The 27,125-nt window shown below is 48.0% G+C and overlaps 1 long non-coding RNA gene across 5 annotated transcripts; it reads left to right on the plus strand.

Moving 5' to 3' along the window:
• Positions 1-27,125, plus strand: LOC121340451. 5 transcript variants are annotated; one of them, XR_005953307.1, is made up of 11 exons: positions 1-107; positions 1,096-1,211; positions 4,286-4,486; positions 6,568-6,790; positions 6,888-8,787; positions 10,196-10,430; positions 12,415-12,508; positions 13,991-14,090; positions 14,483-14,620; positions 15,850-16,145; positions 25,987-27,125. It is a non-coding gene; the product is annotated as an uncharacterized LOC121340451 (long non-coding RNA). The 5 variants fall into 5 exon arrangements; XR_005953308.1 differs by lacking the exon at positions 25,987-27,125 and adding an exon at positions 12,923-13,761 and having other exon boundaries at positions 15,850-18,951; XR_005953306.1 differs by lacking the exon at positions 25,987-27,125 and having other exon boundaries at positions 15,850-18,951.

Genomic DNA, 27,125 nt, shown 5'->3' on the forward strand with positions numbered 1-27,125 from the left:
AGCTGCAGCTAAGTTTTCACCATGGAGTCTGTGGCTAAAGGAGAGATCCAGCAAGAAGGAGAATGAAGGCTTGTGCTTCTGCCAGTTCACTCGCTACTTAGCCCTGGGTGAGTGCTTCTGGCTCAGATTTTCAGGAGTGGTCACTTTGCCCCCAAGCCCATTCATGTGACATTATTTTATACTCACTGCTGAGTATCAACAGCCCCACAGGAGACATCTCTGGACAGGCATTGGCCCCCAGCCAGGCATCTCCTCCCAGAGGAACCGAGTACCCTGGCCATGCTCTGGGTCAGCCCAGCTTCACGCAGCTTTGACTCTGCTTATCCCCACTCAAGTAGTATAATATCTTTATCTTACAGACATTTTGGGTGGAAGGGACACCTTCAAAGTAGGGCCATCTTTCAGCTTTTTCCTGGGCTAGGACAGGAACCTCAAGATATGGGTTTTCCCAAGGTGTGGTCTGTGGTATGTGATTTAGTGCAAAGACAGTGCAAGAGTGAAAGAAAAAAACAAACCATGAAGTGAGCTCAAAATGCAGCTCCTAGAATTAGAGGAGTTAAGGGCACTTGGTCCTGCCTTAACAGAGCTCAGACAATTAAAACAAGCCATTACTATTGAGGATTAATTAGCTCAGCTGGGACGGGTGATAATGAGTGTGCTTCAGTGGGTTGTGACCATGAAGATGCTGTATCCATGACCTGTCTTTGAGAAGCTGCAGACTTTCCCCAGAGAACGGGTGTCAGAATAAATCTGCTTACTATTCCCAAATATGAAGGTTTCATCCTGGAAAGACAGGACCTTAGTGAAAGCACATTAGAAAATAGCCACTTCATTCTAACCCATAGCATACAATATAGTGATTGTCTTATTTCCTTCTAGGCTGGGAGCACGGTGCCATATGCAGAGCATGATGCAGGATACAGTGAATTTATTTCTTTAGCACTTTTGAACACCACCATGTCTGTGCATGCAGCATGTGGGATTTGTCATGCAAACACCTATGTTGTTTTAGATACCCTTAAATAGGCTTTGAAAGGGATCTCAAAGAATACAAGATATTGAGGGATTGATTGACACTTTCTATGTATGGCACAGGACCGTGAGACACAGCTCCTGATCTGAGCACTTGCTCTTGCTACGGGCACTAACTGAGGGAAGCCTAGGTGGCCATACCTCCCTGCTCTCCTGCCAGCTCTGCAAATAAATGCTAGGTAAGTTTTGGCAGTCTTTTGCACTCTGGTGCAAGTAAATATCCTCCTGTGCTGACTCTTTGATAGAGGAGATCTGTTTGAGCCACATTTTCTTCCTTCTTCCCCCTCTGCAGCTCCTGTCATTTGGAGATGTAGCTGGGGAGCAGAGTTCATGCCAGTGTGTCTTCTGAGGAGCAGGTTGGCCTGTTTGGATTTTTTTTTTCGTGAGGGTCCAATGACCAGGCTATGGAAAAGGTGTTGTTCAGAGGGCTGGAGCCATTGTGGCATGGCTGGTAAGAATACTGAGGAGGAGGTGGTGAGGCTGCAGTTGTAACTGTAAGCACAACCTCTGGCCATAAATTTGATATTTTCTCCTCCTAAAACACCATCTGCTTGCTACTGTTTATATTCCATGCCAACCCTCACACATCCAGGCAAGTCTGTGCTACAGGGACACCTGTGGTCACAGCTCCTCCCTGAAGTCATCTTTGCAGCTTTGGGAGGAAGGTGACCTCCCTTTTCGGAGTACTTCAGCCTGAATTAACAGAAAACTGCCTGTGGTTGTGGGCACATTACTTTGTTTATGCCACTTATCTGTTACCTAAAGATGGAGGTTTTGAAGACACTTTAAAGTGCTGGGTTTTTAGTTTTTTTTTTCTTTCAGCTGCTAATCTTACAGTGTCAGGAGCCTGCACTCATGGGAAAGTTGCACCAACTTACCTCAAGGGGCTTTAACTTTAGTTAGAGCAATACGGGATGAATTATGCATGTGAAGGGTAGGAAGGCTCTGCAGAAGGATCTGGACAACACTAGAAGCAAAGTGTGACCTTGCAGCTTCCCACTGTGCTCTTTCACTTCACTTTTCTGGTCAGTCACGAGAGCTCAAGCAGAAGGCAGCCAACTCTCCCCATCTCCCATCACCCTTGCACAGCTACTGCTGTGTATGCCACTGCAGGGCAGCCATCCCTGGCATAAGGTTTGCTCCCCAAGAGACTCCTGTGAGCACTGGTGGGACTCCAGGCTGTGGATCCCATACTGCATGGGCTAGGTGGATGACTCACAAAAGCTGGGATTGTGCCCTGTCAGCAAGCAGCAAATTGAGCAGTGATGCTGCCAGTCCTTTGCAGGGTAAAGTGAGCCTCCCAAGGCAGCCCTTTGTCCCTTGGAGGGAGGATGAGGAGGAGATGTAAATCACAGCTGGGTTTCCACATGGTAACCTGAAGGCCTTTACCTCTGCATGGTGTTTCACAAGCAGCAAGGAGGGTCAAGAGATTACTTTTGTTCTTGTTCTGGTTTTCCCACTCATTGTGGCTCGGTCCCTAATGAAAATCAGCAGGCAGCAGATTTCTTGGGTCACCACCGCTCCATGAGAAAACGTGAGAGAAAAAACAAACTGGGAAATATAGACTGTTGGGTTTTAACTTGCTCATCCTTAAGGCCTTTGTGCAGATGAGAAGTGCCAAAGGTCAAAAGGCCATTGACTTCATCTTCTTCCCCTTAATTTTTATATCCACTGTTACTGAATGGGATGGGTCCAGCCTGTGGATGCCTGTATCCCACTGCTCTTTTCAGGATGCTTCCCAGTGTTTTTGTTGGGGTGAAGACAGGGGCTTCCTATGGGAATTCAGCCCACAGGGCTCGTTACCACCTCTGGCACCATTAATGTGCTGAGGGATGAGCGAGGAGGCTCTTGCAAGGAGGAGCGCTCAAAGCTTGCAACTGCAAAAATCCAAAAGCAAAACAGTGGAAAACTGGCTGGATAAATGTGGAAAGCTCTTGGAAATAAACAGCCCACAGAGGCACAGCCAACCTTTTTGAAACTGGTTTAAAGCCATCGGTTGCTGAGTCCTCCTCCATGTGGGCTGAGCCTGAGGGGAAGGTTGGCACTCCCTGCGAGGTACGCAGGGGGCACAGCGGGTCCCTCTCCCAACCTCCTGGGACTATAACGTGGAGAAGAGAAGCCAGCTGGCAGCGTCGGAGGCCAAAAGCCTCCTTTCCCAGGGGCTGGAGCAAAGTTGAGGGCATTGAGCAAGATGCAGGGCTGAGTCTGGTGTCCCCCGATGGTGGCAGGGGAGGGCAGGGGCATGGCAGGGCTGTTGGAGTTGTTGTCCTTGTCCTGCACCCATCTGCCCTGCAACACTTTTAAAGTGCTAACATGTTTTATGACGCCACGCAAGTGAAACGAAATAGTGGCTCCTGGCTCCTCGTAACTTGTGTAAATTCCAGATGTGACAATCCTTTTACTGGCAAATGGAGATGTTTATCCCTGTGCGCTCCTCCAGCTGAATTAGCTCCCACTAGGAAGAGCTCGCTGAAAATGTGCCTGCCTGGCTACTAAACAGCTGCGTAATTGTCCCTCTGCCCCTTCCCGGAGCTGCACATAAAAAGTGCAATCCAAATTCCTGGGCAAACCAGGCAGGGCCCTGGAGAGCACTTCCCACCCCCCTTCAGGAATTGAACGTCATGCCTAAAGGATAATGCAGGATTAGGGCAAGGGGAAAACGAGTGGCTTAAACAGATCCCAAGTGCAGCGAGGCTGAGCAAAATGTGTCCTTATCCCCAGCCACAACACAAGCCTCTCTCTTTTCTTTCCTTTTTTTTTTTTCCTTTCTTTTTTTAAAATAAAATTTGTTATTATTGCAAGGGGAAGGAGGAAAGGGCCTCCAGATTGTGAAACAGGCGGAAGAGGAACAATGCTAGTTCCCTGAAAGCCCCCAGCCCAGGCCACAAGGCTGCCCTGCCCTCTGCCACACGGCAGCCTACATGGGAAACCCTTCCCTGCCTGTCCTCCCCCACCTCCTCCTCCTCCTCTCCCGGAACACACAGGCACTAGTTATTAGGGATTAGGTGGAACAGATGCATGTAAGATGCTTACTGCCTTTTCCAGACACAAGGCCACTTTCCAATCAGCTCAGAGGAAACAGGGTAATTAGATGGAGTCGCGGTCAGGGAGTGGGGGGGGGAATTAGCCTCTTATTCAACCAGAGCCTGCAAGGCCACCTCTTCCCCCCCACACTCCCTCCTTTCCCCTCCTCCCCATTCCTCTGCCCACTCTGTCGTTTCAAAGCTTTTTATTTTTTCTTTCCCTTTTCCAGGAGGCAGCTGATGCCGGCCGGCCGGCTGCCAAGCAGGTCAGGCCTCTGCAGCTGAAACTGCCCGAGATTCCTGAGCGGGATGATGAATCAGCTGCGTCCTTTAGGGCACATCCTCTCTTGGACGTGCTGCTGGGATGTCGTGTCTCTCCGCCGCTTCCCCGTGGTGAGAGTGTGCTCAGAGCTGCTGGCTGATGACACTGGGTGGGTTGATGAGTTTGGTTTAACTCTTCCTCCTCCCCCTCATAAACCAGCCTGGCCTCCTGGTGAAGTTATTGCCCCTTAAACTGACGATAGCGGCTCTAGATGTCTCAGCGGAGGCGAAGTGCCGGGCTTTGAAGGAAATGATGCCTTGTTTGCATTTGCCTTCTTTTAAAAGCACATTAAGACAGCTTTGGCTTAAGTGCCCTGCAGGCAGGAGTTCTGAGTAAGGACAGGCTGGTTTTCACTGTGTCCACCCCTGCTCCCAAAAAAAACCTTGACTGTTGGGGTTGCTGAGTGCGACTGCTGCAGACTGGAGGCTGCTGTGCCCAGGCTGCCTCATGCCTGATGACTCTCACAGCATAAGAGATTTTCCTTTTCCAACCTTAAAAAGTTCTTGGGTGTGTTTACACTTCAGTGCTTGTTCATCCCTGAGGAGATTTTGCTGGGTAAAGTCCTCCAAATGTGGAGGGCTGTCCTGTCACTGTTATGCACAGGGCAGCTGAAACAAGGTAATGGTTATCAGGCACTGGGGATGGTGATTAAGAAGCTGACTATCGTATTTATTACCATCTCCTCCCACAAGCTCCTGCCTTGCTTGTTTGCCTTCTGAGGCCTGGCTGTACTGCTGTTTGTTGGGAGAGCACTGCTCTTTTCCAAGATGTTTGGTTTTAAAACCATCAGGATGTCCCCAGGGTGTTTGGAAGGGGATGTGCTGTGTCACGAAAGAGTGTTCCCCATGGAAGGATTTTTTCCAAGTGACAGGTCAGTTGGGCAGTAAACATGCAAAGGAGGATCACCATTACAAATGGAAAAGAGCAGAGAAGAGCTGACCCCAACTCTGAGGCAAAGAAATGAGAGAGTGTCTGGACTTCCCCAAATGCAGGTGCTGCTCGTCACTGTTGGTACCCTTTTGAACATCATGTAGATAATTTTCTGAGATTGATATTAACCTCTTTTCATAAGCATGCACAAGCACCAAATGTTGAAACACACTTCAGGGCTGGATGGAAAATTTCTGACCATGGTTTGCTGTCAGGAAGTGCTGGTTCAGCAAGAGGAAAAAGATGTCAACTTCAACAGTAAAAAAAATATCAGAAAGAAACAAAAATATGATACCAATGAAGAAACTCTCCTGGGGGCTTTTTGAAGCAGTGAGGTTTATTTTTCAGTGCCCTGTTTTTATTGTTCATTGACATGTGGGATAAACACAGCCAGAGCAGAGGCTGCACCATCTTTTTCCCTGTGGTTTTGCTCAGTGTATTGTAGGTAATAGCTTCTGCATGCCCAACACATCCTTCCCAGTGCCTACCTGCAATAACACAGGTACAAACAGTACAAGTACAGCAGGAGGAACTTTTCCTGATGTACCATCTTTCTTAAGGGAGAGAAGGTGCCTCTGTGAAGCACAAAACTCCCATGGAGGCATGCTGGGATCTGTCTTGGAGGTGGATTATCTCCTTCACACCTGCACTCCTGGCCATGTGGGTTAACTGGTGACCTAGTAAAACCATTGGTTCTCCTCAGATCTTGACATACTCCTTATTTATGTAGCTGCAGCTGCTTAGGTCTAGTAATTCTAAAAATGGCATTCTTCCTGAACACCCAAGTCCTCACAGGAGTACAAAAATTAAATATGCAGGGCAGAAACAAGACATGGAAGAATAACCCTGTGTTGCATGGGAAGTGTGTGTAATTTTGGTTACTGCTCTGCATTTTTTTATGTCTGCCAAATACATGAGATTGACAAGTAAATAGACAAAAATATATATGCTGAAGCAAAAAAAGCTAAGAAAAGCAGCATTCTAGTGAAGTTCTGAAAACAGCTAACCAAATAAATCTCCCCAAATACACAGCTTTGCTACCCAGGGTGGCTGTTTGGTTCAGGACCTTCCAAATTAGCATTATAAACATGCCAAAGTGCTATGCATGTTTTAGAGTAAATCACCTAAATAGATTATTATTGTTGGATAGCAATTAAAATGATTGAGTAGTCTAATCTATGTCCTGGTGTAGTGCCAAGTATCAGAGCTCTGATTTATGCATTTCCCCTTCCTCCCCATGCTACTTCTGAAATGGGACAGCGTGGGAAGCCTGGCAGCATGTGGGACAGAACTCCTCTCAGCGCTATCAGGCCACTTGTTCCTTGAATTCCCCTCCACAAAGTGGGATGGTGAGAGGAGAAGAGACTTAGCACTTCCCATCCCTGCTGATGAATGGAGCCAGGCTTTCTTTGGGCTCCAAGTGAATTCACTGGGCCAGATGCTGAGGCCAAGCCCCAGGGTTGCTTGTTCCTGGGAAGGAAAGGTAGAAGATTCCTGAGGTAGTTTTTTTTTTTTTTTTTTGTTTCTTGATTTTGTGTTATGGTGAAGTTCCTGTCTCAAAAGTGATGCTTATATTTTAGTCTCCTTTTTCAGTGCTGCCCCCTAAGGCAGAGGATACAAGAAGGGAGCGTCATTTTTATGACAGCAAGGATGCATCCTTTGCAATTGTGACTCCCTTTGTCTGGAATGTGGGATGCTGTGGCTGTCCTGCTGTGTTTTCTGTCTTTCTCTGGGACAGCTGAAGTGAGTACCACAGTAACAGACAGGTTTGTGATGGATGGGCTGGCAGAACCAACATATTTTACAGAGGTTAATAAGAGTTTTGTAGCTGTTATTTATTACCAGGACAGGGAACGCCTACATGTGCCCCTATCTCTTATTGCAGCAGTAACGCTTGTCTTGAAAACCAGCTCATCAGCTTTCCCCCAGGCACTCGTTTGCTTTTCCCCTCCTTACAGTTTCTCCAGGCCATGCTGCCCATTTAGCGTTTCCCTGAACTACAAGGGACAGACTGAGTGTCTGGGAATGTACACACAAATCATATGACCCAAAACAGCCTGCATTTTTTCCCCCCTTGTTACTGGATCACTCAGGTGCTCTTGCTTTGAATCTCCCTTTTTGTTACCTACCAGGCCATTCGTGGCTGGGAGGTTGTTGGGACAGGGGCAGTTCGACACTGCATGCGCAGCACAGAGGAGCAGTCTGACCTGCTCACAGCTCCACGTGCTGCTGCTCTAGTGACAGCGGTGATTTGTCATGCCTGCTATAGGAAGAAGAAAGTAACTGCTTGCAGTAAGCCACATACTAATCAGGAGCTTTTGGGGACCTTTTCCTGTTTGTTTTCCTCTCCAAGTGACTTGCCTCTGAGCAGGACACTTTGCAGCCCCGAGCCTATGTCAGCCCTGCCGGGGTCTGGCATTTGTCAGTCACTCCAAAGATGGGAGCTCAACTGAGAGGTTTTCCCAGCTGCCAAACATTGTTCCTACTATGGGAGGCTTTTGGTCCCAACTTTATAGAAGCTGTCAGTGCTCTGGCTGCTGGGCAATGCTTCTGCCAGCCCGGGGGTGAAAAAGGAAAGGCAGGGCTGTCCAAGTCGCTGGCCAGATAGCGCCCGGATTTCACCGCCACGTGATGCAGCTGTTTAGCAGCTTGTGCGTGCAGACACTGTTGAAAACCAAAGGGGCATGGGAGAAAAGGAAGAAATGTTTTGTTTCTCCTCTCCCCTCCTCTGCCTGTTTTTGTCATGCTGCTGTTCTCCTGCCCTGCTCCTTAGCTATTTGGCAGAATCGCTGCCATTGCAAATGTACGTGACTAATCTGTTACTTGAGGAAACGATTCACAGGCATGAATGACCTAGGCAGTCAAGGAGCTGATGGGATCCCGTGCTGGGAGGAGTGTTTTGGGGATTTTGGGGGTTTGGTGTGCTTTTTTTTTTCTCTTTCCCCTAGAGGGTTGCTCCCTCTGTTAACTGATGGGAGAGATACCCATCGGAGTGCTAGATGCATGGATAGGGTCTCTGTTAAAGAGGTGGCCACCCTCTTCCCAGCCCCAGGGGCAGATGTGCTGCACCAGGACTGCACGTCCCCCTTCCTCCCCAGCCACGTGGATGCCGTTCCCTTGCGATGGCACGGTGCCATCAGCCACAGCGTGCTCGCCGGAGTGCAGAGGCTCTGGAAGGTCTGGGTGTGAGATTAGGGCAGATCCTTACTCGTTCATCTCCCAACCAGCTCAGGCAGACACCCGAGGCCGTGGGACCGGAATGCTCTGACCTGAATGCAGCCAGGCACTGTCCCTCCAAGGCTGGTCCTCGCCTCCCTCCACCACTTTGCTTTGCTCCATTTCAGCTGTGCATCCTTAAGTGATTCAGGGGCTCCGGGCCAAAGGGCTCTTTGCCCCGCTGGGCTGATCCTGAAGAGAAACGGTGATGTGCCAGGAGGTCTGGGAGGCGAATGTCATTTCATCACTGTTCTCCCGGGAGAGGTAGAGGGATCCAGCATGGGAACAACGGGGGTGGGGGGGGGCAGGGGTTAATGAGGAGAAATGGGATAAATTAAAGAAGGGGAAATGTAGGCCAAGTATTTGGAGAAAACATATGTTTAAATGCTGTCAAGCCAAGAATTATTTTCTCAAAAAAATAAGTTAATTCCAGAGAATGACTAAATTATTGGACACAGCTCCTCACTAGGTACCTTGAAAATGTGTTGAATCAGGCTGTTGGTGTGAATTGCTAGCCCAGCTCTGGAAAATATACCCTAGGGAGCACCAGCTTTCCTGGTTTTCCACTGATCTTAATGCCAAAGTAAAATCTCCTGAGGCAAAGGGACATTAACTAACTAACAGTGCCATCTAGCCCCATCTAAGACATAAGACGTGTATGAGCGGTTGCTAATTTTGTTCCTGTAACCAGGAGGCTGAGTCACTTCAGCTCTAACCCACCTCCTAGGTCATGTGCTTGTGGATATAAGTGTATCTTGGAGTACATCCGTGCATGCACTGGGATGTATTTTTAAAAACCTGTCCATGAGCCATAAACGTAAATGCCTGACCGGGAGCCATCCCAGCTGGACAAATCCTATGTGTTTTCATGGCCACTCGAGGTGGGGAGGGCAGCTCAGTGTTGCTTCGGCCTGGCTGGCACTTTCCATTGATAAGACCTTACTTTGGATGGCTCAGGGTTTTGCCAGGGAGTGTTGGGTGCTGGGTGCTAGCTGCAGGCTATTTGTAGGGACTTCTCCCCAGAGCAGTGTTTGTAACAGCTCCCAGTGCTCAGAGCATGGCTTTCAATTCTCTGAGGGTAAAAAAGGCAAATATGAAAGCAACAGTGCTGCTGCTGCTGCTCATCTTGTGAAACACGCTGGAGGCAGAGGGTGGTGGCTCCAGCTCCTGCTGCCCACACTGTGCTGTGACTGCACCCTTGCACCTCCCACTGCACCCACCACAGACACATCATCCCCTGAGAGATGGGACATGGGGTGAACTTTGGTGGGAGTGAACCTATCAAAGGCCACAGAGTGGAAAAAGATGCCTTGAGCTCCCTGGTACAAGGGCTCAAGGCTCTCTGAAGTCTGTGAGAGTCCTAAAATTGCTGGTTTAGCTCTTTGGGCCTTTGCTTTTTACGCTTGTGGGCTCCAGAGGGATTCAGGGGTTGTTGCTGGGGCCCATGGGTTTGGTGCAGTATTTTTGAGTCTGCAAAGCTGATGCCAGCCTTTCTCTTGTGCCTTACAAGGTACTAACACAGGGAAGCTGGTCAGACTGCCAAAGGTAGCAAAGTAACCTTTTTCTACGGAGGAAAACACCCATTATCCTAACCGGGCTTGGATTACCAGTAGTTTTTTGCACTTTCTGCTTTATGTTTCTTTTTTTTTTTTCTTTCCTTGTGTGCTTGCAGTAATGTCCGTAGCCAGACATATGCTCATGGCCTGGAATGAAGTCGACTGCAATTACATCCTGAGGGAGTCACTCAACGGGGGTTTTGTGGAGGCAGGACGCAGGCTCTGGTGGAGCTGCACATGTGCTGTTAGACCTCCAACTGCACTCGCTCTGCCTTCAGCTTTGTGGGAGCGAGGAGCAGCAGGCTCAGAAATACAGCCAGTCTGGTGCACATCTGGAGGCAGTAATTGGAGGTAAAGTTGTGCACCTTCTGTTCTCGATTCAATGAGGTGTTTTCTTGCATTAGTGATTTCAGCGCATCAGCACCAAAATTCATCCTTTTAAACACACTTGCTCCCCATCTCCCATGCTCTGTGCTGATCTGAACCTTCTTCAAGCGTAAAGGTGTTGGGAGCTGGGTTGCAGGGTCAGGCCTCTCTCCTGTAAGGCTCCTTGTGCTTTACTTCCTTTATCTCCAAGAGCAGCCAGAAGCACATGCTGTGGCAACATAATCATTTAATCCAGGCTGGTGAAACCTGTTCTCCAGATGAACAACTGACAGATCGTTTGCTCTGTAGCTCTGCATATGAATGCAATGCTTGTTGGGGTGGATGGATGCCGGTGCCAGTTTTCCACTCCAGTTTCCAACAAAACCAAGCAGCAGCCTGACCGTGAATCTGCTTCCAGCTCCTTCCTCTGCTCCCTGCAACATCCTTGCTGCAGCCACATTAGTGCTGGGCCTCTCCCTCACTGGCTGCTGGCTGCTGATGTGGATGCAGTAGGTCCACAGATTCCTGGCAGGTGGACGCAGCCCTCAGAGGAGTGCAGCAGGCCTATGGCGCCCGGGATAGGAGCATGTTTGCCTGGGGAGGCAGGTGATACCTGAAAGGGTGCAGCCAAAACTAACAAAGGTGTGTTCAGAGATAGACACAGTTTGATCTTTAGCCCCTGATACAAACCTTGCCTTGGCTGGAGAAGCTGCTCTGCCAAGCCCTTTTGTAAGGGTGTAACAGCCTGGCGGATTGCTGGTGATTCCAGCAGTGGGTTGGAGTGAGGACATGTGCTGCTGCCTGCCTTGTAACTGCTGTGAGTTAGCAGGGGCAAGGGAGAGGCGCACCCCCTGTTTTAGGCCTCTGAAGTCTTCAGGTCTGAATGTCAGATGTGAGGAGATGGTGCTCTTATAGTCTCATGTGCAGTAATGGAGTTACAGAGTGCCTTGGGTTGGAAGTGACCTTAAAGTTCATCAAGGTCCAGGCCCGCCTGCCATGGGCAGAGACACCTTCCACTAGACCAGGTTACTCAAAGGCCTGTCCAACCTGGCCTTGGACACTTCCAGGAGTGGAGCATCTGCAACTTGTCTGAACAACCTGTTCCAGTGTCTCACCACACTCACAGCAAAGAATTTCTTCCTAGTATCTAATCTAAATCTACTTTCAGTTTAAAGTCATTACCTCTTGTCCCATCACGACATGCCCTTTTCAAAAGAGCAGAGCCAGTGGTTCATTACACATTGTGCAAATCCTTGTGCTTATGTAGGTTTTCTGAGTGCCCAGAAAATCTGTCATCTCCTAAGTGCTGGAGGAACTTCAGGTGAGCAGCCTGTCCTGCTCTGCTGCGGTTCTTGTTTGCTGCTTCTCTGGTTTCAGGGTCCATCCCTTCCAGATTTTGTAATGCAAGCAGCAGCTGACACTCTCATGGCCCAGCTGATGGCTTGGTGGTGGCACAAAACCAGAGAGGGCTGTGGTGTGCACTGGTGGCAGCCACTGCTCTGACAAACAGCATTAGAAACTTACCAGGGGAATATGCATTGGTTTTGCCGATGTATTCTTTATTTTTGGCTTAAGGAGCAAGCTGAGTGTTGAGACTTCACCAGGGCCAGTTTAAGCCTCTTGAATTGCCTGATCTGCTTGCACTGCCTCTGAGGATGGAGAGCTGAAAGAAGCTGCTTGCACTCAGATTGCCATCCAGACGACTTTTTTGAGAAGAGCACGCGTTAAATGTTTTTGGGGCCAGCACTGTGAGGTTGGCCCAACCTCCAGAAACTCTTTCCAAAGCTTGTTGTTCAGAATAGTGTGCTCTAAATATGCATTGCTTTCCCCTGCACTAGCTGGTCTGACCTACTGTGACCATACAACAGGGTTTTTCTTTCAGCTCAGAAGAGATTAATATTAAGATCAGTATTACTTGCACAGTGAAACAGCTTCTTTTTCTTCCTTGTTCCCTGTTACACACCTCCAGTGCTGTCTCTGTGCTAGATGAGTGCCTGTGGGGAGTTCAGGGAGTGCAGGTCTGGGCCGTGTATCACCCTGTCACCAGGACCAAGCTGGGAGAGGTCAGTACATGTGCACAGCTCGGAGCAATGTGTGCTGTGCTCGGGGAAGGGGGTGGGGGATGGGAGGTTTGAAACCCTCACTGGTATTTTATCTTCAGTTTAGCATGGCTCAGGTTTGTCAGCAAAACACCATGGTCCTGAGATATCAAGCCTGAGGCAGAACTGGGAAAAGAACAACCTAGAGCTCCTGGGTTTCTGTCTAGGGCTTTGGACACAGCTTCAGCCAAAGATTCCCCCTTCCTGAAAGGAGAGAGATGTCAAAGTGTAATGTTTACATCAGTTATGTGAAGTCCACTCAGACCTATTCAACCCCCTGGCTCTGCATAACTTTTTTTGGCAAGTATTAACTAATAAGGAAGGGAGTAAATCTTGCTTGAAGTTATTTTTCTTCCTGCTTCTGTGTCCCACCCCCAGGCACCCCATGGCAGGTGCTACAGAGGCAAAAAAACAGCGCTCCTGAAGAGACAGATTAGCAGCACACAAAATGATCTCTCTCGTCCTTGTGCACCCCAGAGCCTGGATACTCCCCCATCTCTCCAGCCTTGCAGCCCAGCTGTCCCAAACCCCAGACAGCAGGGATGGATAACAGCAGGCTGCTCTCTGTGCTGCAGCCCAGGCGATGGAGGAGATAATGGGAATCATTTTTTGGTACAAGTACAAGCATGAATCCTCTGAAGAAATACTAAATCTAGTTGCGGTGGGAAAAAAGAGAAAAATAAAGAAAATGCACACACAAAACCTCGACCTCATGTAACGTTGAAGGGTTTGGTTCTGACTTTTTTTCTCAGCTGCTGGTCCTTGAACTCCTCCCAGTGTAGCTCCACCACTGGAGCAACAGCTGGCATGCTGAGGTGCAGTGCAGGGCTGCCAGCTCTCCTCACTGCAGATCAAGCCTTGCACTCTGTTACTGGGGGATTTCCTTGAAGCCCGCATGCCTCTTTGCCAGAGTGCTGAGATTGTGTGAGAATTGTGCCTTTTGATGGAAGAAAAATAGGGGGGGGGGGGAAAGCTAATTAAGAAAAGGTTTTTAGCACTACACTCAGGATTGTGTAGGAAAATTAACAAATAGGAAATGAATATGACCTACAGCGAGTAAAATAATAATATTTTTACCCTGAGCAGGACTGTATGAGCTGTTTGGATGACATGTGGTGGAGCAGGGGTGTGGAAGAAAATGGAGCCCTGCTCAGTGCTGCAGGCCTTTTGCCATGCAACTGAAAAACTTATTTTGCCACTCTGGATGCTAACTCATGGTAGGCAATTGCTTTAGCTATGGCAAATGAAGCCCAAGGAAGGGTTCATCACAGATTAACTCCTAAGACTTAGGGTGTTTTGCTAAGTGAGGTGCCAGACCTGTCTGTGGAAATCTTGTTCTTGAATTGTTATTCCTTTTAAATCTTAGACTGTGCCTGCAAAGATGAAGTGTTTCCTAGCCTCACTTTTCAGTATTGCTATTCTTTCCATCCTCTATTGCTTCCACAGTGGGTACAGAGACATGAGCTTTCAATACCTGCAAATTTCCATCTGGTTTGTTAGCAGCACTCCTCATTAAGGGGATTATGAAAAGTTGGAGATGCTACAGGTAAGCACCCAAACAGTAATCCTGGCTTCCACAATGAGGCAGTGTGTGTTGTGTGGTTAGAGCAGCAGGAACAGGACTCATGAGTGACAGAGCAAAAAATCAGTGATTGCTGTTTGGCAGGAGATACTTAAACTTTGTCAAGTTAGGCAAGTATCTCCATTGTGGTCTCTGACTCACAATTCAAGTATGCTGGGAACATTTGAGGGGGCTGGGTCAGTTCTTTAAGCAGTGGGAAAACAAGGCTTTAATGCATCACGGCATAACTTTGGGTCTGTGCTCTGCTGTTCTGCCTTTCTTTGGGAAAACTGGTGTGGCTGGTGGTGGGGAGAGGGAGGTGTTGTGAAACCACACATCCACACACACTCACATGTGATTTTAATCCCTCCTACCAGTGTTTCACACTCATTTGACTGTGGTGGCTGAGCTGAGCCACTTCTCACTTGCCCTCCTGAAGGTGAACAGAGGACAAGGCTGTGTGATGGGACTGGTGACAACTCGGTTTCATCCTCTGCTGCAGCAGCCTGGCTGAGGTATGCAATGCAGAGGAGCTTGTGGAGGGGCTCCCCAGCCCCCTTCCAGCTATTCACTACCACTCTGTGGGCACAAGAGTGTCACAAACTGGCCAATGAAACCAGGCTGCAGCTCTGGTGTGTGGTCATTGCGGTGGCAAAAAGCAGCCGGGCTGTTCTGGTGAATCAGGCTGTGAGGGTAGGAAGGCTTGCCAGCAGCTGGGCTCTCCTGCTTCCTTCCACTGCTGCATTTAACACCGTGCAGCCTCCCGGGGAGGGAGGTGCATTTGTGCCCTTACCAGAGGTGTTTTCTGTTGATATGGTGTGTTCCTGCACATGGAGGGGAAGGCAGATATGGCCAGACATCCTCTCCCAGATCCTGTTGCGTGGGTGAGAGTGGCTGCTGGCGGTGGGGTTGCTCCTTTGTGCTCCTCCGGCTGGAGGCAAGCACCCATTTGGGGATGCTTCCTGGAAAATACAATTGTACAGTGAGCAATTGCTTTCTGTCCGTGGCTTTGCACCTCCTGCTCCTGGGAGGAGCTGGAAGGAGAAGCAGGAAATGGTGCTGGAAAAGTATGGCCAAAAATGGTCAAGACCAGGTAAGGAGCAGCCATATGGCAGATGAGCTGCTGGCTCCGTAACTAAGCCAAGTGCTCGGGATGCAAGAGGCTTCGCTGTGCTCAGCTGAGAGCCTGGCTTCCTGTGTGTTCCTCCCTGCTATGATTCTGACCAGAAATTCCATTTTTGACCTGAAAAACCTTCCAGATGAAAATTTAATTATGAAAGTGATGTATTCCCACAAGAAACTTCAGTGTCAGCAAATAAGCATTTTTTTCTGAAAAACTGTTTTATTCACACACACAAAAACCTGGCTCCCACTGATTCCATGCTAGAGCATTACCCTGGTAAAAACTCTCTTGTTTTTTTTTAATAAAAATGACTAGGGTTTGCAATTAGCATCCATTAGGCATACAAGTTGCAAAGAATTGACACTGGTCCTGAAGTCCTCTTGCACAGGATAAATTTTCTTGGCAAGTAATTAAATCATGACCTATGCTATATCTGTGATTTATAAAAGGTTTCTGGCAGTGGAGAAGTGGGATGAATCAATCATGGGAGTGTTAACCCAGATAACAAGATTTTCTTTCCTTTGGTGCAACAAATTCCTTGCCTTCTGCTGAGCAAAGGTGCAAGAGTTTTCCTCCAGACGATATGACTTGTAACAGGGACTTTGTAAATATTTTCCTTAGGTAAAGGTCTTTGCCCGTGGTTGTTATTGGTTCCATATTTGCTTGGGATCTTTGCATGCAGAGGATGGCTTTTGGCTTGCGAAGAGGAACTTCTCCGAGGCTGGACCGTTTCCCCTCACGCTCCTGAGTCTCTCCAAGATTGCGTGTACTGCTCAGAAAGGCTGCTAAGGGCAAGGTGCTTTTCTGCATTTAACAGAACATTCTGAAAGCTCATTAATAAAGGCCAGATAAAATAAAGCTTGGAAAGTCAACATGTTCAAGAAGATATGCCATTCTGGGAAACTAGTGGAGAGGAGGTGTGTATTTATGTGGACAAAAGAAGCCCAAACTGTAAACCATAATATATCTGTTAGCTCATTAATGTGTCTGACTAATTCCAGCGGTGTTCCTGCTGCCCAGCAGCAAAAGTGCAAATAAGTGGACAGCTGTGATTTAGTGCCAAATATTTGAACACATCGTGACAATTCAGGCCACCCACTCTTTTAAGTGAATGCAACTTCTGGGGAATCATTTCAAACTGGGCTGAAGTGCAGAGCAGCCACTTTCATGTGCATCTCAGCCAAATGGCCCTTAAGTATTTGGGACCAAACTTTGCCTTCTGTTACACCCCGGGGGTGCTCATTCACTCCAGGGTTTGCACTATGTAGCTGAGGGGCAGAGCTGACTCTTGATGCTAATCTGACTTTTTCTAGCTCAGTAAGTACAATTTCACATGTAAATGTAAATGTGGAACAGATCTGGACTCGATTAGCTCCTGAATCCTTGACAAAAAGCCATAATTGTTTATCCAGATGATGTTTCTTTCTCTCTCTTTTATTTTCTCTACACTTTAAACCCAAGGTTTTAGTGGGCTTGTGAAATAAATACATGAGTGTAGACTACAGTGGTATCAAAGGTGTGAGGGAAGCCCTTCCCTTCTCCTCAGCAGGGCTAAATGATCACTTGGTGCACACTTCAATTGTGCTCTCCAGAGCCTTGGGCAGGGGTGGCTTCGGATCTGGCTGACGATGGGAGGGAGGGTATTTCCAAGACAACACTTAGCCCGGGGCGCTCATTACAGATGTGAAGGACCTGTGATATATATCTTTTTTTTTTTCCTGGTAGGCAGTGAAATTTGTGCTAGTGGCTATATCTGGGGCACATGGTTGTTGGGGGAGGAGAAAAGCAAGGGAATATGGAAAAAAAATTGTATTTATCAGGGTAATCTAGTTTAGGAGCACAAGTACTAAAACATTTTAATCACAGTCATACGGCTGTGTGTCACTTCAGGGCAGAATTAAGGCTATTTGTATTCCTTGGTAGCACACTGCCACACTTCAACAAGTTTGAATTTATTTTAAGCATAACTTTAACTCTGAATTCCCTGGGTTTGTAATGTCTGGTCTGGAAATAAATGCAACCTCTTTATATTATACTTTACTCTTAAAATAGGCTTTCCACTTTAGCTTCATTTCTGTTGGCTCGGCAAGAGCATGGGCTGTCATTTCCTGCCCTGCTGGGCTTGCTGTTTAAATGGAGAGGGCGGTGTATCCGAATAAAGGTACACAGCAGTAAAAACTGGGATGGGAGAAGGATGGCACTCCCAGAGCAGCTGTGCCACAGCTCAGTTATTGCTTTAACTGCCCATGCCTGACTATCTCCTGCATGAATGTGTGGCTACCTTTGGCACAGACATGCTTTCCTTGGGGGTAGAAGGAGCTCATAAGGGGTCAAAGTTTCAAATTAGGTTTCATGCTGAGGAAGTGACATGATGATCTCAGCTCCTAGTAAGGCCACTGTGGGATGATGTTCAGCTCACATCAGGTTGCTTGTGAGCTTGGCTGACACTTCTGGAGCTGTGTGCTGTAGGTCTTCATGTGCCACAATGGAGAGGCTGCTCCCTGCCAGGCTAGGCACAGCCGGCCCAGCAGCGTGCCCAGGGATGTGGCACAGGGATAGCTCCCTGCAGGAGAGCTGTTTACCTCTGTTTGCCTCCTCACAGGGGAAATCACCTCCTCTTCCTCCTGTGACAGGGAAGGCTGGTGGCTCAGGGAACTCTGGAGACAGAGTCCATGCCCTGACTGCTTTTAATACAGATTTCTTTGGACAAGGCTTCTTCTTGATAGGAGAGAAACAGCATCATTCCTGAAGTTTCTATGCCTTGGCTTCTGCCTGCAGCCATTACCTTCTTCCCCCACTCCCAAGCCATGCTGCTGGGCTTCTTGCCTTGCTACACATCCAGAGACACAGTGAATACATATGTCCCCCTCTCTCCCTCGCTCTCCTGTGCAAGTTCTCTCACTCTCTCCCTCATTTCCCTCCCAATACACCCATGCCCTACCCCCTGACTAAAGCAAAATTTCCCTCTTTTTTTGGCAGCTGGCCTTCCCAGGGGCCCAGACTAACAGAAGCCTGAGCCCTGACTGACTGTGCCTTGGCCAGAGCAGAGTAGCTCTTTGCTGAGAGATAATGTTGCCTTAAAGGAGAAGGGATTTTTAAAATTTCCCTATCTGTTTCACTATCTTGCTTACCCCTTTGTTTCTAGGCTCCCATGAGGAGAATGATGCTTGTGCCTGGGACCTGCTGCCTCCCAGTCACCTACTGGGAGTTCCCCTCTTCCTGGACAATCTTCCTGCCTGCAGAGTTCACCTCTGAGCCAGGCCTCCCGTAGCTAAAGCAAACCTTGCTTTTGACTTTCTGCAAGCTCTGGATTTCTGCAAGGCCTTTCCAGGACTTGCAGCTTTCCTCCAGCTCAGCCCTTGCAAGCCAAATGATGAGGCTTCCAGGGCTTCTCCCGCGGGATGGCTCCAGTGCATGCATCTCACTGTCAGGAAGCTTTTCCTGACACTCAGCCTAAATTTTCCCCTTTTCAAATGTCATCCTGGCACTCCTACTTAGCATGCACTTTCTGTGCGTCTCACTCCCTCTGAGCAGGCTGTGCTTTTCCCTCTCCACTGCCTGGGCTCTTTCTGGTGCTTGCTGGCTGTCACCCACTTTTCTCGCACCCGCCTCAGCTTGGCCAGTCCAAGCACATTATCTTACAGCTCATTTCCCTTTATAAATCAAACCTCCCAGGCATTTTCCTCTCTTTTTTTTTTCCTAGTTCTTTCTTATTTTTAATTTTTTTTTTTATATTTCTCCTTTTCCCCTCTCCCCACCACACAGGAGGGATTTTTGGGTGTCTGCCCCATGGTTCAGAACATTTTTCTCTCTACTTTTACTGGCAAGGGTTTTAGTATAAAGTGCTGACATTTCTTTGTTGCTGTGGGCAGCTCCCTCTCAGAGTAATGAATGGCTGGAAATGGGTAAATGCACAACCAGAGGTCCTGGGAGCAGCCCAGGCAGGTGTCCCTCAACCTGTGCCTTGTTCATGCAAACTCTCCAGTACAGACTGAGATCCCACTGTTGCCTTCCTCTCTGTGGAGTCATGATCACTCACCCTTTTTGGACTCTTCCTGTGGATTTTGTTGATCTGAGGGTATTAAACCTCTGCTGAATTAGGTCTGTGTGGGCAGTGACCTTGAGTTCAGGGAGGATTGGAAATTAAGAGGGACAGGCTGTGCCTCATGGTGTGCACACATGAAATGGCTCCATGTGCCTCAATTCTTTACCAAGCCAGCCTGAATGTGCTGCCTGATGAGGAATAGAGCACCACCAGAATGGAAAAGGGTAAGAGACAGGTTGTTTTTCCTGCTGTGTGCAACTTCTTTGCTACCACATGACATGGGTTTTGTTCAGGATCAGGACTGGGGCTGAAGGGCTGAGCTGCTCTCCCAATTTGCAATGCCACTGGCATTGAGTTCTTGCTTTGCTGTAGCCAGAAAATGAAGGTTTCTCCACACAAAGCAACAAGCACGACCATGGAGGTTGCCATGACAGCTCTGAGGAGAAACTGGGTCAGCCCTGCAGCCCATGGAGGGGACCGGTCATGGCTGCCTGGGGTCACCTGCAAGCCCACAAGGGCAGATGTGTTCCAGCACTCATTACTGGCCTGACTGCACTGGTTCTGTGTTTTCTGGGAGGAAACCAAAGAGTTTCAAACTTGGTTACCATTTTAAAGTTAGTGTGGCTTAAATGGTTGGTTGGAACCCACACCACTGCCATGGCAACAGATACATACACTTTTTTTTTTTGGAACATGAAATGAGATCAACTTTTCTGGTGCATAAGTAACTCTTCAGAGGAGGAGATGCTGAGGAACTAGAATTAGGAATAACCTACAGAGGGAACTGGAGATATCAAGCCAGTAGAACTGAATACAGGATCATTTCAAAATTAAAAAGGAAGTCAAGGCTGAATAATGAGGCTGAGAAAGTGCTTTGGCCAGTAAAATTCCTTAAATAATAGCGTCCTCCATGGACTTAAGACCAGTTATGAAACACATCATTGGTTTCATGTCAAAATAGTTTTTCCAACAGATAGAAGTGCATGTTCATTGATTATTGATCCCTTTGGAGAATGTGGTCACAAGTGTTTCAGGAGAGCATTGCTGAGAATTGTGGAAAATTTGTCCTTTTTTCCAGCCATTTACCCTCATCACCTTCTATATATCCCGCTTGAGGGTATTATATTGATTTGTTAATTCTCTTTTTCTCTTCCTACTTGCCACTTGTGAGACAGAAGACACCAGGGATCTGGGTACCCTTCTTTAAGAACAGAAGGGACAGGTAAGGCACATCAAACAGTCCCTGCAGTGGAAGCCAAATTTACCATTGTTCCTTTCCTTTGTCATCACCATAATGCTGTGTAGAAGAACAGACAGTGATGGCTCACTTATCAGCAGTTTCATAACTGAGTAGTTTTAGGCTTAACTCCAGCTCTTTTCCTGAACTAGCTAAGGGTCCCTCCCATGAAAGACAGTCCTCCCTGAATTTCTGCAAGGTGAGTCCTTCCCATGGGCTGCAGTTCCTTATTAACTTCCCCACCATGGGTCCCTTCTGTGGGGTGCAATCCTTCAGGAACAGCCTGCTCCAGTGTGGGTCTCCACAAGGTCACAAGTCCTGCCAGCAAACCTGCTCAAGGGTGGGCTCTTCTCTCCACAGGGCCACAGATCCTGAAAGGAGCCTGCTGCAGCATCTGTTTCCCATGGGGTGACAGCCTCCTTTGGACATCCACCTGCTCCAGTGTGGGGTCCTCCACAGTGAATATCTGCTCCACTGTGGACCTCCGTGGGCTCCAGAGGCACAGCCTGCTCTCATGGGCTGCAGGGGAATCTCTGCTCTGGCACCTGGAGCACCTCCTCCTCCTCCTTCACTGACCTTGGTGCCTGCAAGGCTGTTTCTCTGACATATTCTCACTCAACCTCTCCAGCTGCAGTTGCTCTCATGTGTCAACTTTTTCCCCTTAAACAGAGGCGCTACCACCATCAGTGATGGGCTCAGCTTTGGCCAGCTTCAGGTCCATTTAGTTCTGGCTGGCAATGGCTCCATTGTACATGGGGGAAACTTCTGGCGGCTTCTCACAGAGGCCACGCTTAGAGCACCCCGCTACAAAAACATTGCCATACAAACCAAATACACTGTCTTGGCCATCATCTCCCCTCCAAATTAATCTGAAAGCATTTCTTTCCAATGTTTTTAGAATCCCAGGAGGGATCTTAATCCCTTTATCATCCTCCTCAAGCAAAGTGTACCTGGGGTGCTGGATGGCTGAATAACCTCTCATGCACTGAGAGCCATTAGCATTTGAATTAGTGACATGAGGCTAGCAAGCGATTATCCCATTTAACAGCTGTTGAGTGCTGTTGAAGGGACACCCTCAAGAAGAATGAACAAAAATGTAGTGAATTTTTCTCTTTTAGTAAGGGTTTTCCTGCCTTGTATGAATATTGACATGCTTGAAAAGCAGTGCATTTTCCACAGAGACATCTTATGATTGTTAAACGTCTTTCCTGGGGAGAGCTGAACACCTCAGTACATCTACAGCATGTCAGCAGATGAGAGTGAGAAAGTGGCACTGTCCCCAAACAGGAAGGGAAGTGGTCCTGCCTATTTGGGAAACAGGCTAAACCAAGCATAAAGAGAACAGTCATAAGAAAGCTGCAAAAAGAAGCAGAAGTTAAAGCATCTCCTCCTCTCTAGAGCACTTCAGCCATAAGAGATGTGCCTGGGATGGGCCTCACTGCTATTCTTCTAGGTGGAAATGTGACTGCTTCAAGGGGCAGGAGGAGTCAGGCAGCAGTTAGAGCCCCCAATGTGATATAAAAGATGAACAAAAACGCCCTCTCTGAGGATGTGACTACATGCAGAGAAGTGCATTTTGAAATTGTAGGACCTATCAGACATACAGCGTAAGGAAGCCTTTCTGTATGCAGGGCATTTCTGCAAAAGAAGACAAAAGGAATTATTGCAGTTTTTAGTGCAGATAAATCTCTCTCTCCTGGTACAAGACTCCATTTCTCTTGACTGTATCTTAAGAAAAAAGCCAAGTACCAGTCCTCATCATCACAAGGGAGTGCTGTCTGGGCTGCTGCATTGAAGACATTAAAACATGACTGTCCCCAACTCCCACTTGGAGTCTTGAACATGACTCATTTCAAAGCTCTGCCTTTTAGAGTAAGCTGAAGGAGCTGAGGATGCCATGCTTTCACAAGGATTCACCTATGTCACATCCCACTGGGATACTGGTAACTTCCCTCCCAGCCAGGTCAGGTCCCTCATTCAGATGTGTTGTTGATGCCTGATCCCCTTTCTAAAAGCTGTCTTAGCCTTGAGATGTTTGTGGAAAGTTGACTTCATTGTCCCCCCGAGGATCAGCATCTCAGAGAAAACAGAAATAACCCCCTCCTAGGCTTTTGTCTTCAGTGGAGAGTGAGTGGGACAGTCATGTGTGAGAAGTGAAGTGGCTTTTTTGTCCCGTTGTGATTCAAACCTGATCGCAAGACGTGTACTTTGGGGGTGGTTACCACTGCAGAGTTAGAAAATTAGTTTAAAACTGTGAGGTTGTCCCTGGGGCAGAAGTGATGAGAGTGGGCAAACAGAAATATTTTCCCAGTCTTTTTTGTGGAACTGGAAGTTTTCGTTTCCTTTAGACTTAAGGGGGATAAACATTTTCTAACAAGCCTGAGGATTTTATGGGTTACAAGATTTTTCTGCTTAACTTTTCAATCTTTCAATACAATTTTTGTTTTCTCTCTCACTAATTTTTTCTTTCTCTTTGAGTAAACTCCCTTTGAGGTGTGGGCAGTGGCAATATCCAGGCACAGGTGAGGATATAGAAACATTTGCACTGTTAAATAACATCCTTCTTATTATTTCCTCCCTAATTATTTTTACCCTCTGTGATGGCCACTTACAGTTTAATGAATGTAAGCATTATTTCCATACAAAGCGGTGGTAGTAACAAAGATGAAGGCGCCTCTTTTTAACATTACTTGTTTCTAAGCAGGCCTTTCTCATACCATCCTTACCACTTATCTGACCAGTAAATCTGCAAATACATGCAAATGGTATTTACTGTGTTGTTACATGTACCTTGAAGCAGATGGTGAGCCAATACCAAAGCTCACATTTTTATACCTTTATGCAGCATCTGGGGAGCTGGATTAAATTCCTGCCCTGCTTGGGGCTTCACACAGACCTCTGCCTCTATGGCAAGTGACTCACAACTGCTGCCAATCCCAACTGCATTGTTTCAGGGTATTTTTCTTCATACAGTATGAATAAAAGAATGATGACAACACTTCCTCCACCTCCCTGTCCCCCCTGCCCACAAGTAATATTTCCAAAGAGCCATGCCAAGGTTTTGAGCCATTATTGTGCGTGCTGCTGGTGTCTCAGTCACCTGGGTGCCCTCCTGCTTTTTCCATGCTCTGTGGCCCAGCTCAGCTGATATTGCAGCATCCCTGGGCGCTGTGTGTGGGCTGTACAGTGAGGCAGATGCAGGGAGCTGGGCGTGCTGCAGGATGGAACCCAGGCCAGAGTGAGCACTCTTTGCTCACTGACATGGAAAAAAGAGTGGGAAGCACTGTTCTAGGATGTGAGCTGAGCTTGCAGAAAGACTCCTGGTGACATTAAACCATCTGAAGGGCTGTTGTTAATTACTGTAAGGAGATCAGGCAGGTCTGTCCTGTAACCAGGGCTGGTGGCAGGCTGTGTGGGACTTGGGTGACCCTGAGACATCAGGAGTTGCTTTGACTCATCCACATGCTGGGCAGGAAGGAGAGGGCAGTGGAGAAAGGGCTTCCCAAGCTAGGGCCTGAACTGCAGCCTGTTTGAAAAATGCCAAAGTCTGCTTGTTTTGAACACACAGAGGCCTGATCCTGTGGGCGTCCTTGCTGTGCCAAAGCCACTGGAAGGGTGAGGGGCCATGCCAGTGCACAGGCTGTTCCATCATCTCTTGCAGTTTGTCTTGCAGGCTGGCTCATTGCTACTGGACATATTGTTGCTTGCTGGCCCTATGTGCATGCCCCACTCAAAGCCTGTGGGATTAAACGTGCAAGATGGGTGTTGCCAGAAAAAGTGAAACCCACCTCTGGAGTTCCTTGGGAAAGTCCTTTCTGCTGAGGAGTTCAGCAGTGAAGCAGCACTGAAACCTACTCATCTTTCCTTGGGTAACACCCAGCCCTGGGGAAAATCTCCCAGGAGATCACCCTCAAACACACACACACATACAGCCCTCATCCCAAAGCTCTGCCCTTCTGCTTGCCGCCCAAGAGCAGACAATTATTAGGCATGAAGGTTTCTTTCATTGAAATCTGACGTGCTTGGGGCAGGTGTCTTCTTCTGGAATCATTACTGTAGCTCCCCCTTTCCAGAGAGAAGTAAATGTATGATGTATTTGACATCTGCTTTAGACGAGTTGCATCTTCAATACATCTGTTTCTGAATTGGATCTGACATCTTTGTATAGCCACATTAACTCTTTCCCCTCTCTCAGCCACCTTTCTCATCTGTGTAGCTTTTGCCATTCCATCCCTAAAGCACCCACACTCATTTTCATCATCTTTCCTCTCTTTTTATCACTTTGGTTTTGAAGGCCTTAGCTATGGGTCATTCCTTCCCATCCATGTGGTCCTTCCTTCTCCTCTACAGTGCCTCATGGAATAACTCTCATCTTCTTGGAACCTGTTTCTGTATGATGCTGTGTCCTTCTGCATATTTTCTCTGGCACAATGTATCACAATTCCCAATCTTCCTACACACAGACTCGTGCAGTCTCTCCTTCCCTTATGCTCTCTTTGCCCCTCTCTCTTCCCCTGGGCAATGGCTTGCTTCCTCTTTGTTGAACTCTGTTCTTTGGGAAACACCTATGTGAGCCTCCCCAAACTTTGCCTGCACAGCAGGCTCCAGCACAGCCATTAACATTGCCATTACCTTGGTTACCTCAGCAGCCAAGTACTGGTGGACAGCTCTTCATGGACAGAAGGAGTTTTATTGGAATGATTCTTCACTGATGTAAATTGTCATGTTAGGAGGGAAAAACAGGCCTTGAAATGCTCACTCTGACACTCTGCAGTTGGGTCGCCTCCTTGGGATTCACCAGGTTTTTGCTCTCTATGTTCTACACTGCAGCCCAGACCAGGCACAGGAGTACCCATTTCATGTCCCCAACTGTTGACTAAGCACAAGACTACTCAGGGCTCTTTCTCCAACAGCTGCTGAAGGGTCCTTTTATAACCTTATATCCACCACAGAGGGGTAGCATGCAGGGTAGGTAAACTGAAACCCAGCTCTGAAACCCTGGAGTGTGATGCACAGTGGGGAGCTCAGAAAGTCTGTGGCCTGTTCTCCCATCTAGTGTTTGACTTGTTCAGCTAGGGGTGGACCTTCCTTTAAAGTAGCCCCCTGCCTCCCATGCTGCAATGGACTCTTTCTCTTCTGCTGCTTCAGATCCAGCGATGGGAACTGCTGGGAAAGAGCAGGACTCAGGCTGCAGGATGTTTTCCCTTGTGGCTGAGGGGATGCTGTGTTTATTACCTCTTTGCCTGAGAAAACACAATTCCCCAGGGTGACTGTGCTCTGACACTGTCCCACTGTTTTAACAGTGGCTGGCAGATGCTCTTTTAGCTCTTGGTCAGTATTCAGGCCATTTTGGTAATGAGGTACAACAGAGCAAGGAGCTGTACAGGTCAAGAAAGCTTTCTGGGGTAGATGGCAGTGTTTGGAAAGAGGGTGTTTCCCTAGGCATCACCTCAGAGATGACTGTCATTTTTTTCAGATTTAATCACAGTACCACTGGCAGCACTGACACAGGCTAAGTCTCAGCATAAGGTCAAAGTACCTCAAGTCTGCATGCACAGACATTTGCTGGTATACATCCAGACCAGAAAGGACAGTGCCTGTTATTTCTTCCTGCCATGAGAGACATTGTGAAGGTCTACAAGCAGCCTCTGCAGAGCCAGAGCTGGCAACAAGTACACTTGAACATCGGTCCTGTGGCTCTCAGCTTGGGCTGCCAGCACAGGCGTGTTTCTGAAAGTGGGGCACCACGCTGCACTCCTCCACCGCTGCCCTGCTCTCAAACACACAGGCATCTCTGGCAGAGGGGAGGTACCCCTCTGGCTCAGGCATCAGCCGGATGGCAGCATGCCTTTGACCAAGAGGAAAGGAATGCAGCATCTCCCCTGACTGAGAAAGCTCGGGTGGTTTTGCACATAGGAAGCTCCTTTAAATGTGTTTCCTCCCACTGCCTGGCCTTTTGTTTTTCAGCCATGCTTGATGCTGGTGTTGGAAAGCTGAACTCCCCAAAAGTGAACTTCCTCTCCTACTATAAACTGACCCTTGGGGTTGCTATAGCGACTGCAGAGCGGCCAGCAGGCTGTGTAAACACTCCCTCCCGCTTCCCATCACACTGGGTCTGAAAGGCTGAGCCACGGGATGTGCACAGCAACCTGGATTATGCAGGCGGTTGTGAAATGCAAACCCGACAATTTCTCTGCTTCCTCCCTGCTTCCCCCGCGGCGAGGCAAACCCAGCAGGCTGGTAGCAGGCATAAACACGCCCGTCCTGACGAATTTGGGCACACGGTGTGGTACCGCAGAAACCAAATCCAGACACTTACCTGGGGAGCCTGAGCAAGATGTGGAAATATATGGTGCAACTGGATCCTCTGCAACATCTGATTCCCTTGGCCTCACTAACCGTGGAGTTTCCAGCTGTGTGGGGGGAGTAGTTTGTACGCACTGTCACAGCTCCTTTTATGTAATTAATTGCAACAATCGACTGAGTGTGAAATCCATCAATTTCTGTGTCCTCTGTTGCTCACTTTGATGTCAGCTCTCACTCTTTCATTTTCTTCCTTCTTTTTTTCTTTTTCTTTTTCTTTTTTTTTAAATGCATTTCATTAAAGTTCCTGAC

This window comes from Onychostruthus taczanowskii, unplaced genomic scaffold, assembly GCF_017590055.1.
Source record: "Onychostruthus taczanowskii isolate IOZ18803 unplaced genomic scaffold, ASM1759005v1 scaffold40, whole genome shotgun sequence".
NCBI lineage: Eukaryota > Metazoa > Chordata > Aves > Passeriformes > Passeridae > Onychostruthus > Onychostruthus taczanowskii.